Below are 13,868 nucleotides of genomic sequence, written 5' to 3'. Positions count from 1 at the left end.
TCCTCCACTACTACTGGGCGGCGCATCTCCGGTTCGTGATAGAATGGGGTGCACGCGAAAGCGACAAGCACTGGTTCCACATGGACCGAGTAGTCACGGGGCGCACCATATGGGATCTTCCTTGGCTGCCGCGTGTGGCGCGCTCCAGGAGTGCATACATGGCGGTCCCGACGAAGACGGTTCTTGACGTGTGGGACAGAGTGGCAGTGCCCAAGGGCCTAACCACGTTCCCCTCTCCGCACACCCCCATTGCAGGTAATCCGCACTTCCCTCCTGCTGCCCGGACCCGGGCTTTTGAGAGCTGGACACAAGGGGACTGCAGGGTTGCAGGGGACCTCTTTCTTGGAGGGTTGCCTAAGTCATGGCCAGACTGCAGGGAAGAATTTAACCTCCCTTTAACGGCCAGCTTACAGTATGCGCAACTGCGCCACTGGACTTCGGGCGACGACATGTATCGGGCTGCTACCAGGGCATACACTCCATTCGAGAAGTTGGCACGCTCCCTAGGGGGACTGAAGCGGCTCATCTCCCAGATCTACAACATCCTGCAACACCCGACCGCTCCGCCCGCACACCCCTACCAGAGGCAGTGGCAATCGGCAACTGGCGCCGATATCACACCTTCTCAGTGGGCTAGGCTGTGGACTGACATTCCCAGAACCTATCGCAGCATCCCGCAGAGGGAAAACGCATACAAGATGCTCACGCAATGGTACTACACCCCCCTGCGACTCAGCAAAATGTTCCCCACTTCCTTCCCACTGTGCTGGAGGTGCGGCACTGCGACTGGCGACTTCGTACACATCTGGTGGTCGTGCTCTACCCTGGCTGTCTTCTGGAAGGAGGTCCTTAGTCACATCAAGAAGGTGTTGGGTTTCCCCCTCCCTGAGGAGGTTTCCACGCTCCTGCTGGGCATTCGACCCCCCACACTTAGGGCCCTCACGCGCAGCGACTGGATCCTCACCCTTCACATGTTAGGCGCTGCCAAACAACTCATTGCTCTGTACTGGAAGCGGGCTGAGGCACCGCCGATAGCTTCCTGGTTTGTGCGCCTCTGGCAGGTCCTGACCATGGAGCTGCTCACGGCGCGGATACAATCGAGGGGGGTGTGCTTCAAGGCAGTGTGGGAACCTCTTGTGCGCCATCTGTGCTCCATCAGCTATGCCCGCCATCTGCCTCCCAGACTTCGCGCCCTGCAGTTATTTGAGGACGCCCTCATCCCTGCTGACCCGAGCAGACTTGGCTCTTAGCCGCTTCCCCCGGAGTAGGCTTGCGTCCCCTGTCCCCGGCCGGCGACTGCAGTTTCTCCCCCTAGACCTCTCTCCGTCTTGCTGCTGCTCAATCCTCTTCCGACTTTTTCTTCTTTCCTACTTGCCTCTCTGGCTTCCGCCCCTCTATGGGGCAGTTTGGGCCCCGTTAGGCCTTTTGAAAATGTGACATCACTGCTCTCCCTTCTATACGCGCCTCCCCCGCACAACGATGCATCGCCAGCGTATGGCCGCCTCTTGCCATCATTGCCCCTAAGCCATGCAGCCGGCCCCCTCTAGGGGTTGTAGGCAGGGCGCTGTGTTAATGCTTCATCCTCCCCTGGCTACATGAGTCTACACACTCTTTTTTGCGCGGCCGGCCCCGACATGGGGTTGTAGGCTTATCGCTGTGTTCACAATAAAACAGTTTTGAACAAAAAAGGTTGTAGTAGGGTTAACCCTGGGATCTGAGATGGACTGTGGCCTAGTCAGAGTTCCAACTCAGGCTCTGTTAGTCTGTGATGGAGGCATGGATATGACCTCCTCTGTGAGTCCCAGTAACCTGGACAAGTACAGACACCAGCCTTTGATAAATGAGAAAAAGGCAGATGCCTACAGTAACACCGGGGCAAGTGTCACAATGGTGACATCAGACTTTTTGGACCCTGGACAAGTCATACTTGGCGAGACTTACCAACTGATCAGTGCTAGCAATGTCAGGACCACTCATGCCCTGGCAGTTGTTAACCTCTCCTGGGGAGGGGTAACTGGCCTTAAGAAAGTTGTGATAAGTGCAAATCACCCTGTAGAATGCTTGCTTGGAAATTACTTCGAGACTTCAGCCTGGTCTGAAGTGGAGTTGAAGACCCATGCAGCAATTCGGGGGAGCCCTGCACATGTGTTTGCTGTGACTAGGTCACAGGTTAGAACGTCGAACACTGAACAGGCCCTGGATTCTGGAATAATGGACCAGGTGCCTTCCAAGACAAGGAGCAGTAGGGTTAAGGCAGTGCCTTCCCCCTGACTCAGAGTGATAATCAGTCTTTTGAGGAAGCTGGTTGTGAGCCTGAAGAAGGAACTGTCCCAGAGGAGCTTGAGCCTGGTCAGATTAAGTTCTTGGGGACAGGGGGCCCTTCCAGGGCAGATCTGAGCCAGGAGCAGCTGAGCTGCCCTTCTCTTGAACCCCTCAGAAAGCAAGCAAGCTGCTACTGAGGCTGCTGGGAATGCTAGTGGCACCCATAAGATTTATTGGGATGATGGGCTCCTGTACTAAGAGAGTAGAGACCCAAAGCCTGGTTATACCTTTGAAGTTCAGGGGCTACCTATTGACACTAGCCCATGATACCCCTTTAGCAAGACACCTAGGCCAGAACAAGACTTGGGACAGAATTGTCCCTCACTTTCACTGGCCCCATGTGTCTTTAGACACAAAGGAGTTTTGTCGCTCCTGTGTAACACGTAAAGCCAGTGGTAAGGCAGGTGGCACTACAAAGGCCCCCCTGATACTACTATCTGTGGTGGAGGTTCCCTTTGAAAGAGTGGGGATTGACATTGTTGGACCAATGGATCCTCAAACAGCATCTGGGCACAGGTTTATCCTAGTGGTAGTGGATCATGCCACTAGGTACCCAGAGGCAATCCCCCTTAGGACCACCACAGCACCTGTTGTGGCACGAGCCCTCTTGGGAGTGCTCTCAAGAGTGGGGTTCCCTAAGGAGGTAGTATCTGACAGAGATGCAAACTTTATGTCTAGCTACTTGACTGCAATGTGGAAGGAGTGTGGAGTGAACTATAAATTCACCACACCCTATCATCCACAGTGCAATGGTTTAGTTGAAAGGTTCAACAAAACCTTAAAGGGTATGATTAAGGGTCTCCCAGAAAAGCTCAGGCGGAGATGGGATATCCTGCTTCCCTGCCTTATGTTTGCATACAGGAAGGTTCCTCAAACGGGGGTTGGCTACAGCCCATTTAAACTTCTGTTTGGACACCCTGTCAGAGGACCACTTTGTCTGGTGAAGGAGGGCTGGTAGTTACCTCTCAAACCCCCTATATAAGATATTGTGGACTATGTACTTGGTCTCCGCTCCAGGATGACTGAGTACGTGAAAAAGGCAACTAAAAACCTTGAGGCTAGCCAGGAATTACAGAAAGCCTGGCATGACCAAAAGGCTGTACTGACTGTTTACCAGCCAGGACAGAAAGTGTGGGTGTTGGAGCCTGTGGCCCCAGCAGCTTTTGAAGACAAGTGGAGTGGACCCCACACTATTGTTGAACAGAAGGGAGAGCTTACCTATTTGGTAGATCTTGGAACTCCCAGGAGCCCCCATAGGGTACATCATGTCAACAGATTGAAACCATATTTTGACAGGGCAGACATGGGCTTGCTCATGGCTACTGATGAAGGACAGTGATCCTTTCCCAGACCTGCTCTCTCAGAATCCTGATGATGCATCAGTTGATGGAGTAGCCTTGGCAGGCAGCCTCACTGATCAGCAGCAAACGGATTGCAGACAAGTTCTAAATCAGTTTAGACATATGTTTTCACTGACTCCAAGTCAGACTACCTGGTGCACTCATGAAGTGGACACTGGGGACAGTCTGCCTGTTCAAAATAAGATTTACAGGCAACCTGATCATGTCAGGGACTGAATCAGGACTGCAGTCCAGAAAATGTTGGATTTGGGAGTGATTGAACCTTCAGATAGCCCTTGGGCTAATCCAGTAGTCTTGGTACCAAAACCTCACCCCCAGGATGGTAAGAGAAAGATGAGGTTTATGTGGACTACAGGGTTCTCAATGCAGTCACTAGGACTAATGCCCATCCAATACCCAGAGCAGATGAGCTCATAGATACTTTGACCTCTGCCAAGTTTCTGATCACATTTGATCAAACAGCTGGCTACTGGCATATCAGACTAGCTGATGAACCAAAGCCAAAAACGGCATTCTCAACCCCTAGTGGGCTTTATCAATTTGTGGTAATGCCCTTTGATCCGAAGAATGCACCTGCCCCATTTCAAAGGTTGGTAAACGCAGTCTTACAGGCCTGGAAGACTATAGTGCACCTTGTCTAGATGGTATTGCTGTATTTAGTTCCACCTGGGAAGATCACCTGGTCCACCTGAAAAATGTCTTGGAGGTCCTGCAAAAAGCAGGTCTAACTATCAAGGCTACTAAGTGCCAGATAGGGCAGAGTCAGGTTGTGTACCTGGGCCACCTTGTAGGTGGAGGCCAGATTCAACCATTGCAGAGCAAAATCCAGACCATAATGGACTGGGTTGCTCCCACTACCCAGACTGAGGCCCAAGCCAGAGCTTTCTTGGGCCTGTCTGGGTACTACAGAAGATTTGTCAAGGGGTATGAATCCATTGTGACACCCCTGAATGACTTAACTTCTAAAATAATGTGGTTATAATATCTTCTTTTAGGAACCCGTGCGCCGCCGGACCCCAGGGTTGACGGCAAATGGCTGTGTATCAATGTCCGAATAATTGCTGGAACTGTATGAACCGTTGCTATGCCGGCCCTGGGGGGTTGTAGGCAGAAAGCCATGTATGTACCTGAATATAACAATAAAGGTGTTAACAAGAAAAAAAAACAAAAAACTAAAATAATGCCTAAGAAAGTTCTGTGGACAGTCACCTGTCAAAGGGCATTTGATGACCTGAAGCAGGCCATGTGCACTGCACCAATTCTACAAAGTCCTAACTACTCCAGAGAATTCATTGTCCAAACAGATGCATCTAAGTTGGGGGTAGGGGCTGTGCTATCACAATTGAATGATGAAGGTCAGGACCAGCCAGAAGCTTTTATAAGCAGAAGGCTGACCCCTAGAGAGAAACGTTGGTCAGCTATTGAGATGGAGGCCTTTGCTGTGGTTTGGGCTCTGAAGAAGCTGAGGCCATACTTGTTTGGCACTCACTTCATTGTTCAGACAGACCATAAGCCCCTCTTATGTCTAAAACAGATGAACGGTGCAAGCCCCAAACTTTTAAGGTGGTCCATTTCCCTACAGGGGATGGACTATACAGTGGAACATTGAGCTGAGAGTAACCATGCCAATGCAGATGGACTCTCCAGATATTTCCACTAAGAACATGAAGACTCAACTGTTCAAGGTTAGTTTAATGTCCCTGCGTTTGGGGGGGTTGTGTAGGAGAGTAGGATCTGCTTACTATGGTTACCCCCACTTTTTGCTGGGTTTCACTGATTTATCGACTTAAGTCTGGCTGGGGCCCCGCTAACCAGGACCCACGCCTTGCTGCTTCCTCTCTAAACTGATTGCCTGTACATTAGGTACACTCCTGATTGGTTACTGGGTTACCCTTGTGAGTCCCTAGTATATGGTACCTTAGGTACCAAGGGCATAAGTACCCCAGAGGCCTACCAGGGGCTGAAGCATGTATTATGCCACCCCTGGGAAGCCTTCCAAAATGGTACCACAGGTCTGCTCCTACAGCCTGGGTAAGGTGGTGTAAGTACCCCTTACTGGGATATAGTATACCTATATCTACCATTTAAAAGTGACATATATAAACCTATAAGTCACTCCGATGGCAGGCCTTGAAAATCCTGAAGGCAGAGTGCTTGGTTTTGTGTGAGAGGGTGCCCTAGCATGAGCTGAGCCCCTCTGCAGCTTTCGGAATCCCTTCCTTATAGCTATTCTGTGATATAGCCATACCATATAAGCCATACCAAATATTCTTAAGTGCATTATAATCCTCGCGGTTAATGCTAACTTTGGAATGGCTTCATCAAAACAGGTCGTGTTTGGTGTCAAACACTTTGGAATACTACCCGCCCCCCGCCAGTTCTGACGTCGGGGGTAGCATTCCTCCCTTCTAGAGGGAGAAAACATGTACACACTGGTCTAACTGGTAAAAGTTAAACAGAGACCAGCATCACAAAATGGATGCTGCTGCCACAGACACAGGTCTGACCTCCTGCTGCTAGACGAAACTCCAGCAAGGGAGGCCTGGACTATAGGTTTCCTGTCTAGGGACGTGCCAGCACCTCCCCAGACAGGCTTAAGGTATTGGGGCAGGGTGGGTGCATTCACTCAATGCTTTTCAGATAGTGCCTGGGGCACACAAGGTGTCGCTGTGCATTTCCCAGTTCAAACCGGTTGCTGGGGCACTCAGCCCCAGCTCTGCTGCGAAACTGAAAGGGTTGTAACCAACCCCTCCCCAGGTCCTCCCATAGGTGGGACCCTAGAGTTAGTCCAACCTCTAAACTTAGTATAAGTATAGGAACCCAGTCCCTAAGGACTTTAGATTACCCTGGACGAAACTCTTAAACATAAATCTTGGACCTTCAACATTCCATATCGACTGGAAGACGGAAGAAATCTCCCTTGGGGTCAACGAGTGACTCCCCTGTTCAAACAGGCACAGAAGAAGCATCTTGCCAGTCTGCATTTTCGAGGCTCCCGCCGGATCCCGAGAAATCTTTGACACAGGACGTGGACTTCCAGATCAACGAGGCCGACACGAGTCCCCAGAAAAGCGGAGACCTGTAGCCTGAAGAGGTGATGGGTAACCCAAGTGACCCTTGTACGTATGGGCGATGAACAATAAAAGGTAAGGAAAATCTACAAGGGATTTAGTTTGTAAACTTAGTTGAGTTAATTTACTGGCATCAGTCAATGGAGTAAGTTCTAGAGAATCTAACTGAAATGTAACCGTAGGATAACAGTATAAATTGTTACAAATAGGGAAAACATTCAATGAAAAAAGCACAAGGATAAAAAGAAGCACACAGAGAAAGAATTATATCTGGAAAAGTGTTTATATCGAATTAATCACAAGATTTACGGGGAATCAGAAACAAATCAATGTTCGCACAGCAGGTTATGGACAGATGCATGTATCAATCAACAGATCAGTACATAACAATTCATCAACTCCTTTCTTTGAAACAGTGTAACCAAGTCAATTTATGAACAAAGGTATACTCCTGAAGCAATGTTTGGCTTTGGAGATGATGATTTGGTCGACGTTTCGGTCTTGAGTGCTGTTGTCTATAAGACCATCATCAGGACTAGTATTTTGAACAAAGAATGCCCCTTAGCAATCCGGCCGAGGCGAATCGGGCCAGAAAAATGTATAGGGAGACTTGGATATCTCAAGTGTGTAAGCTGATATAGGTATCTCCGATTAAAAACGTGAATAGTAGCTCCACTGTATGGAGACCGAAGTTCACCAGTTAGTTGCTTATATTTGAATGTCTGCAGACAACGTTTCGGGAAAGTAAATCGGTCGATTGGTAAATGTGGATTTTTGGCATAGGATCATAGACTTTCAGGTGCAGCCTCGCATGGAAAGTGACCATAATCCTCTGGTTATAACTTTGGACTGGTCCAAACAGGAATCAGTACAGGCTGACAATAGTTTACCTCCCCCTGACTTGCAATTAACAGATGGGGGTAGAAGGATTCGTTGGGCAACTTTTACACAAACTCCGGAAGCAATGGCATCCTTGTATAAATCTATTACCCCCATCCTCGAAAGGGCATGCCTCGTTAGAGAAAATGCCGATGCCAGTGATTATTTTGAGGAGTTGGGGGAAAATCATCTGTATTTGGTTGGAAATCTGGCAGGGTTCTTCTTTAACGAGTCAACCCCTAAAAGGAAAAAAGATAGATGCAACAACCCCTGGTACAATAGGGCTTGTAGAGATGCAAAAAGCTCCGTTTTGATAAACCTTCATGAAGGGGGCAATATGAGCATCAAGGAAGCAAGGGCACATTTTAAGAATACTATTTTAGTTGCAAAAAGAGAATGGGAAATTGATAGGTGGCAGGCTATAAAGACTGCCCTAATTGATAAAGATCCAAGAGGGTTTTGGAACCTGGTGAAAACAGGTAAATCCGACTGTAGGTCTGCCATCGAACCGAACCTCGGGGAAGAGGTCTGGCGTTCCCATTTTAAACTTTTATATTCGAAGAATCAATTGGGAAATATTGAGATGGGCTCCCCAGCCACAGACCTAATGGAGGTTATCCATGACAATATACCACCCTGCACGCTGGCGGAGATATCAGTGGCTTTGGCCAAAGTCTTGCCGAATAAGGCCTCAGGCTTTGGACCGTGTTCCAGGAGACCTGTTTAGATCTGAACAGACCATTTGGACTCCGTATCTGCAGTCCCTTTTTGATGCTGTCCTACATGGCATGAAGCACCCCCCAACTTGGGCGAGGGCGGAGATCATCCCCATTTTTAAAAAGGGGTCTCCCCTAGAACCGGGAAACTATAGGCCTATTAGCCTAATAGATGTAACTCAAAAGATCTTTGCCCGTGTTCTATTGGGAAGATAGAAGACCTGGATGGATGACCACAATATTTTAACTCCCTTACAGGCAGGTTTTAGGACCAAAATCTCTACAATCGATCAGCTGTTTAGACTACAGCTGATCCACTGGAAAACTACAATATTGGAAGGTGGTTCTCTCTACCTTACGTTTGTGGACCTCAAATCCGCGTTCGACATGGTAGATCGAACCCAGTTGTGGACCCTATTGCTTGAGATGGGAGTACCAATTTACCTCTGCCAACAGCTTAAACGACTCCATGATGGCACTTTTGCCAGGGTAAGATCTGGAAAAGGCGGTAAACTTACAGTGCCCTTCCTGGTTGAGAAGGGGGTGAGACAAGGCTGTGTCCTTGCACCTACACTCTGCTCCCTCTTTCTCAATGGTTAAATCAAGGATCTGTTAGCTGTTAGGGACATAGATTCCCCAAAACTTGCTAATCGCAAAATCCCCGCACTGATGTTTGCGGATGACCCGCTGCTCCTCTCTAAAACACCTATGGGGATGCAGCGTGTCCTTGCAGCATTTAGCATGTTTTGCAAGAAAAGAAATCTGGAGGTTAATATAAATCAAACAAAGTACATGGTCTTCCACGCTGACTCCACTAATTGTCCCCACCCTAAGTTGGATTCTAAGCCCCTAGAGAGGGTCCCGGTATTTGATTACCTGGGGCTCACTATAAATGACAAAATGAAATGGGGGCCGCAGATTATTAAGGTAAATCTAAAACTTACCCAGGCCAGTGGGGGCATTTTAAAAATCCATAGAAGTTGCGCCGTAAAAGTAATTGGCCCTCCGGTAGAAATGTACAAGTTTCAAGCAAGGTGTCCACTGTGTACGGAGCGGAACTATGGGGCCACTGTCCTAGTATATCCTTGACAGTGACGGAAAACAACTTTCTAAGGCAACTTATGGGTCTCCCCCAAAGCACCCCATTAACTCCACTAAGGCTGGATCTGGGTGTCGCCCCTATAGCTGATCTGATTGCTCTCCGCCCACTCCAGTACTGGTGACGGCTTTGGAGCACGCCAGAACTGGAAAACTTTAAAGAGGAGTTAAAATCAGTCATGTTAATTAGTGGGGCGGGAAAGATCCCCTGACTGATTTTTACCGGGACTCATTCCGCAACATAGGGAGAAATGATTTGTGGACGGAACCCTAACAGGCCTGCCTAGCTATCTCCAAACAATCCCTAATTCTGGCCTGGACTGGATAGAGAACGGAGCGTCTAATCCAGTCTATAGACTCCTCCTGTCTTACTTCTAGGTTCCTGGATGTCAAACAGTGCTACAGTTTGGCGCCCGGTCTTGATATCATCCGACCCTTAGCAGCCAAGAAACTGTTTCCCCAATTTAGGCACGGGCCGCTTCCGCTTTGTGTGTTTACGAATAGTTGGGCAGAGGAAAAAAAGTTGTTATGCCCCGGTTGCAAAATTGTAGAAGAAACTGAGATCCATGTGATCTTTTTCTGCCCTGTATATAGGATGGCTATGGCCATATGGATCCTCCAACTTTGTAGGAATCTGGGTATAAGAAGTCATAATGTGGCCTATAGGATATTTAAATACGATACCTGCCCAGTTTTTGATGTTACAATCGCCAAGTTCTTATTCGCAATGTGGTGTAAATGCAGGCGTCATGTGATAGGCTGAGTGGAGAACCTAGACGCTTTTTAACTTTGATATGATCAATTATTCTGATTCACAACACCCTTCGCACCTTTCGATTCTTTTTAAATTTCTTAGCTTGACTTATATAATTTTTTGTAATAGGCATAAGAGTATATGGTATGGCTATATTATAGAACAGCTATAAGGAGATGGTTCCGAAAGCTGCAGAGGGGCTCAGCTCATGCTCACACAAAACCAAGCAGTCTGCCTCCAGGATTGTCAACATCTGCCATAGGAGTGACTTATAGGTTAATATGTGGATCTAGTAGTGCCTCCGATCTGAAGCGCCAGATAAACTGACGTGGGACGCTCGTTATGATATGTAGGTAAGCCTGGCCGGGTTGTGGTCAGAAAGTGCTATAGGCAACACAGCTACCCAGTGGATCCATGTGTTAACTTCCTTACTCACCAAGCAGTAATCCAGCCTCGACCAGCTGAAATGCGCCGTAGATGCGTGTGTGCATTCCAATCTGTCTATGTTGCGGTGTCTCCACGCGTCTATGAGTCCTATCTCAGTCATCCCATTATTTATGACCAGTGTCGCCTTGGGTGATTGCCCACCTTGCTTGCTCGACTTATCTGTGCTGCGGTCTAGATGTGTGTTCAGGTCACCTGCCCATATAATCTGCGCTTCAGACCACTCCCTCAGGACAGTAAATATATCATCAAAGATTGCAGGCATGTCAGTGTTCGGTCCATACACATTCACTTTAGTGAAGATCAAACCAGAAAGTTTCCCATGCAGAATAGTGTACCACCCTTCAACGTCTGTGCAGGATTTTATTACAATAAAAGGGAGACCTTGCTTTACTAATGTGATTACCTCTCTTGCATACGATGAGGATGAGGATGCCAAACAATACCCAGCCCATCATGATCCCACCCTGGCCTCTGTCTGCTTGGTCAGATGTGTCTCTTGAAGCAAGGCGATCTTATCATCATGCCTGTCTTAATAGGCTAGTACTTGACGTATTATTTGGGGGGTTTAACTCACGGACGTTCCACGTCATGCATGTAATACTATCTTTGTCACATTTTGTCATGTAAGTTTACTTGCAATGTCCCATGAGCATCTTTACAATAAGGCAATATAGGCAACCTCATACATATTCTTATCATCCGACGGTCACATTAAACAATCGTGTGGTCCCCCACCACCGATTCCTCCCCCGCCCACTTCAGCACCCGCAACTTTTCTAAAGCCATCCCAGAAACAGCAAACAACACCCCAATGTAAAACATAATCACAATCAGATGCAGGGTACACCCACAGGGGAAACGCCGGAGCACAGTTAGGCTCCCAGGTGAGAAGGGAGGTGGCTGAATATATATATATATCTCTCTTCCTAAGTTTAGAAATCTCTAAGTAGAGAGGGATATACATGACAAATCCACTGGCTATATCAACATATTATACATACAGTAGGGCAATGTAATGACTGGCCCGGCGGGCGAAACCAGAACAAAGCAAAGAGAAATAACTGTGTTGCCCTCCCCTCTGCCACCCGCAGAAGCAGCCATACTTCATCTATATAAAACATCTCAATACAGAGATGTGACATTTTAGTGAATACATCACCGCGTATATTATGCAAGCGTTCAGCCCTCTTCATCTAGCGTGTCTGGTGTGTGTCGGGCTTGTCTTTTAAAGTTCTTTGGATACTCCATAGCTGATTTAAAGTTTGTGAATATTTTTGATTTGCCTTTTGGTCCAATACGCAGGCGAGCTGGGTACAGCATGGCGTATGGGACATTTTCCGCTTGATATTCCCTTCTTGCCGCTTGGACTGAGATTGTAAAATTCGGATCAAACGCCAAAACATTTCCTTGGTAGGTTATGGTACCTTTTTCACGGGCCATACGTAGAATTGAATCGCGGTCTCTCTAATTCAGAAGCCGGGCGATGATCGGTCTCAACGGAGCGCCTGGACAACAAGCGGGGGGCTATCTCAATTATCAATACCTGGGATAGGTGTTCCTGTCCAAACAAATCACGCAGCATCGTCTCCACATATGTTTCCAGTCTTCCAGTATTGGTTGACTCCGGCAGGCCAGTGATTCCTATTTTTTTTGTCTGGACCTGGCTTCCAAATCTTCATTTTTCGCCTGTATGATGGCGAGCACCTTCTCCATTTCGAGTCTTGGTGGTCATATGGTCCATCCGTATATTTAGGGCATCTATTTTTCCATCAATCTTCTGCAAACTGTTCAGCATGGCAAAGAGTGTTGCCTCCAACGATGGCGGGCCCTCGGAGGGGGCGTCATGTTCCGAGTCCGATGTGGCACATTGTCTCGATTTTCCTAGCATGCAGGCTTCAAAAGTGAGGCGAGTCTGAGTTTTATCAGATTTGCCCATATCTGCTTTAGCATATACTCCAGTTGTGCTTAGTAAATTGAGTCAGGCTTCTACGTGATTGGTCTGCTGGTTTGTTATCTAATAATATCACTATCAACAGCTCACATGCGTCCGGGGGGGGCAGTAGCACTGTACCGTGTCTTCAACTAACTGTATCTCCGCCTAAGATGAACCGTTGAAGGAGAAAACACAAGCCTCAGCTCTGCGCTTGTATAATCTTAGCAGGTCAGTCCTTAAACCCTTTATGGGGAGTTCGGGGTGCCGTCAACTGACAGCAGTCCTGCCTCAGCCTCAAGCTGTATGATCTTTGTATTTTTGGGTGGCAAAGGCCACCCGCTCGTGCCCCTGAGCTGTGAACACCTGTTTAACTGGTAGGGCAGGGATGTCTCAGTATGCGGTGTGTTGTTCTCAGACCTGCCCGACCATAGCAGTGCTCGCACAGCAGAGTCCGAGTGCCGCACGTCCAGGCCCACGCAGCCGGTGCCTACGCAGCCGGTGCCCCGTAGAGCACGGTCTCTGGTCTACAATCCTTCTGCTGCTGTGATGGCGCCGCAGCGAGCGCTCTTCAGAATCCTTTCTCTTTTCAGGCCCACTTTCATTCATGCTCTAGCTCACCGGGCAAGCCAAACAGGTTCCCTGATGGTCTCGCGCACTGCAGCAATGGGGGGGGAAGGGCAGTGTTTCCACCTGCTGATGTTGCACCCGAGGGGCGCACCCCCCACCACCGCCCCTCCCAGCTGACTTCAACTGACCTCGAAAGTCCACCGCAGATCACAGATGGCGAGCGCGGGATCTCGCACTGCGGCCAGCGGGCTCGGCTTCGCCCAAGGGGCGACGTGCCTTCCGAATGCTGTACACCTCTGCTGTTGCTCATACAGTCGCCATGTTGTGCAGTTAGGCTGGCAGCACGTTGGGACACCGTCCAATGCCGCCAGACCTGACTGCTGTCCGCAAACCACCTCCAGACCGGCTGCCGCGATTCCACTGCACCTCCCTCTTTTCCAGTGCTTCGGATTGCACCTGGGGAGCAGGATTACTGTAGGATTGTTTTTTCAGCCAAAGGAGCTGCACTACAACACAGCCATCTTGCTGCGTGCTCACTAGCCCCCCCCGTGGATCTATGTTATAGTCATCCCATGGGTCAGCTATCTCATCATCATTGCCCTCATTATCAGCTACATCTGGATATCTGAATCTACATTAGGAGAGCATGGAGGTGTAATTTGTAATGGATCTGATGCTGGTATGACAGGTACTGGTAAAGAGGGTGGAGTGATTGGAGGA

The sequence above is a fragment of the Lissotriton helveticus genome, chromosome 11 (genome assembly GCF_964261635.1).
Source record: "Lissotriton helveticus chromosome 11, aLisHel1.1, whole genome shotgun sequence".
NCBI lineage: Eukaryota > Metazoa > Chordata > Amphibia > Caudata > Salamandridae > Lissotriton > Lissotriton helveticus.
The sequence above is the reverse complement of the archived record's forward strand: the minus strand, read 5'-3'. Positions refer to the sequence as shown.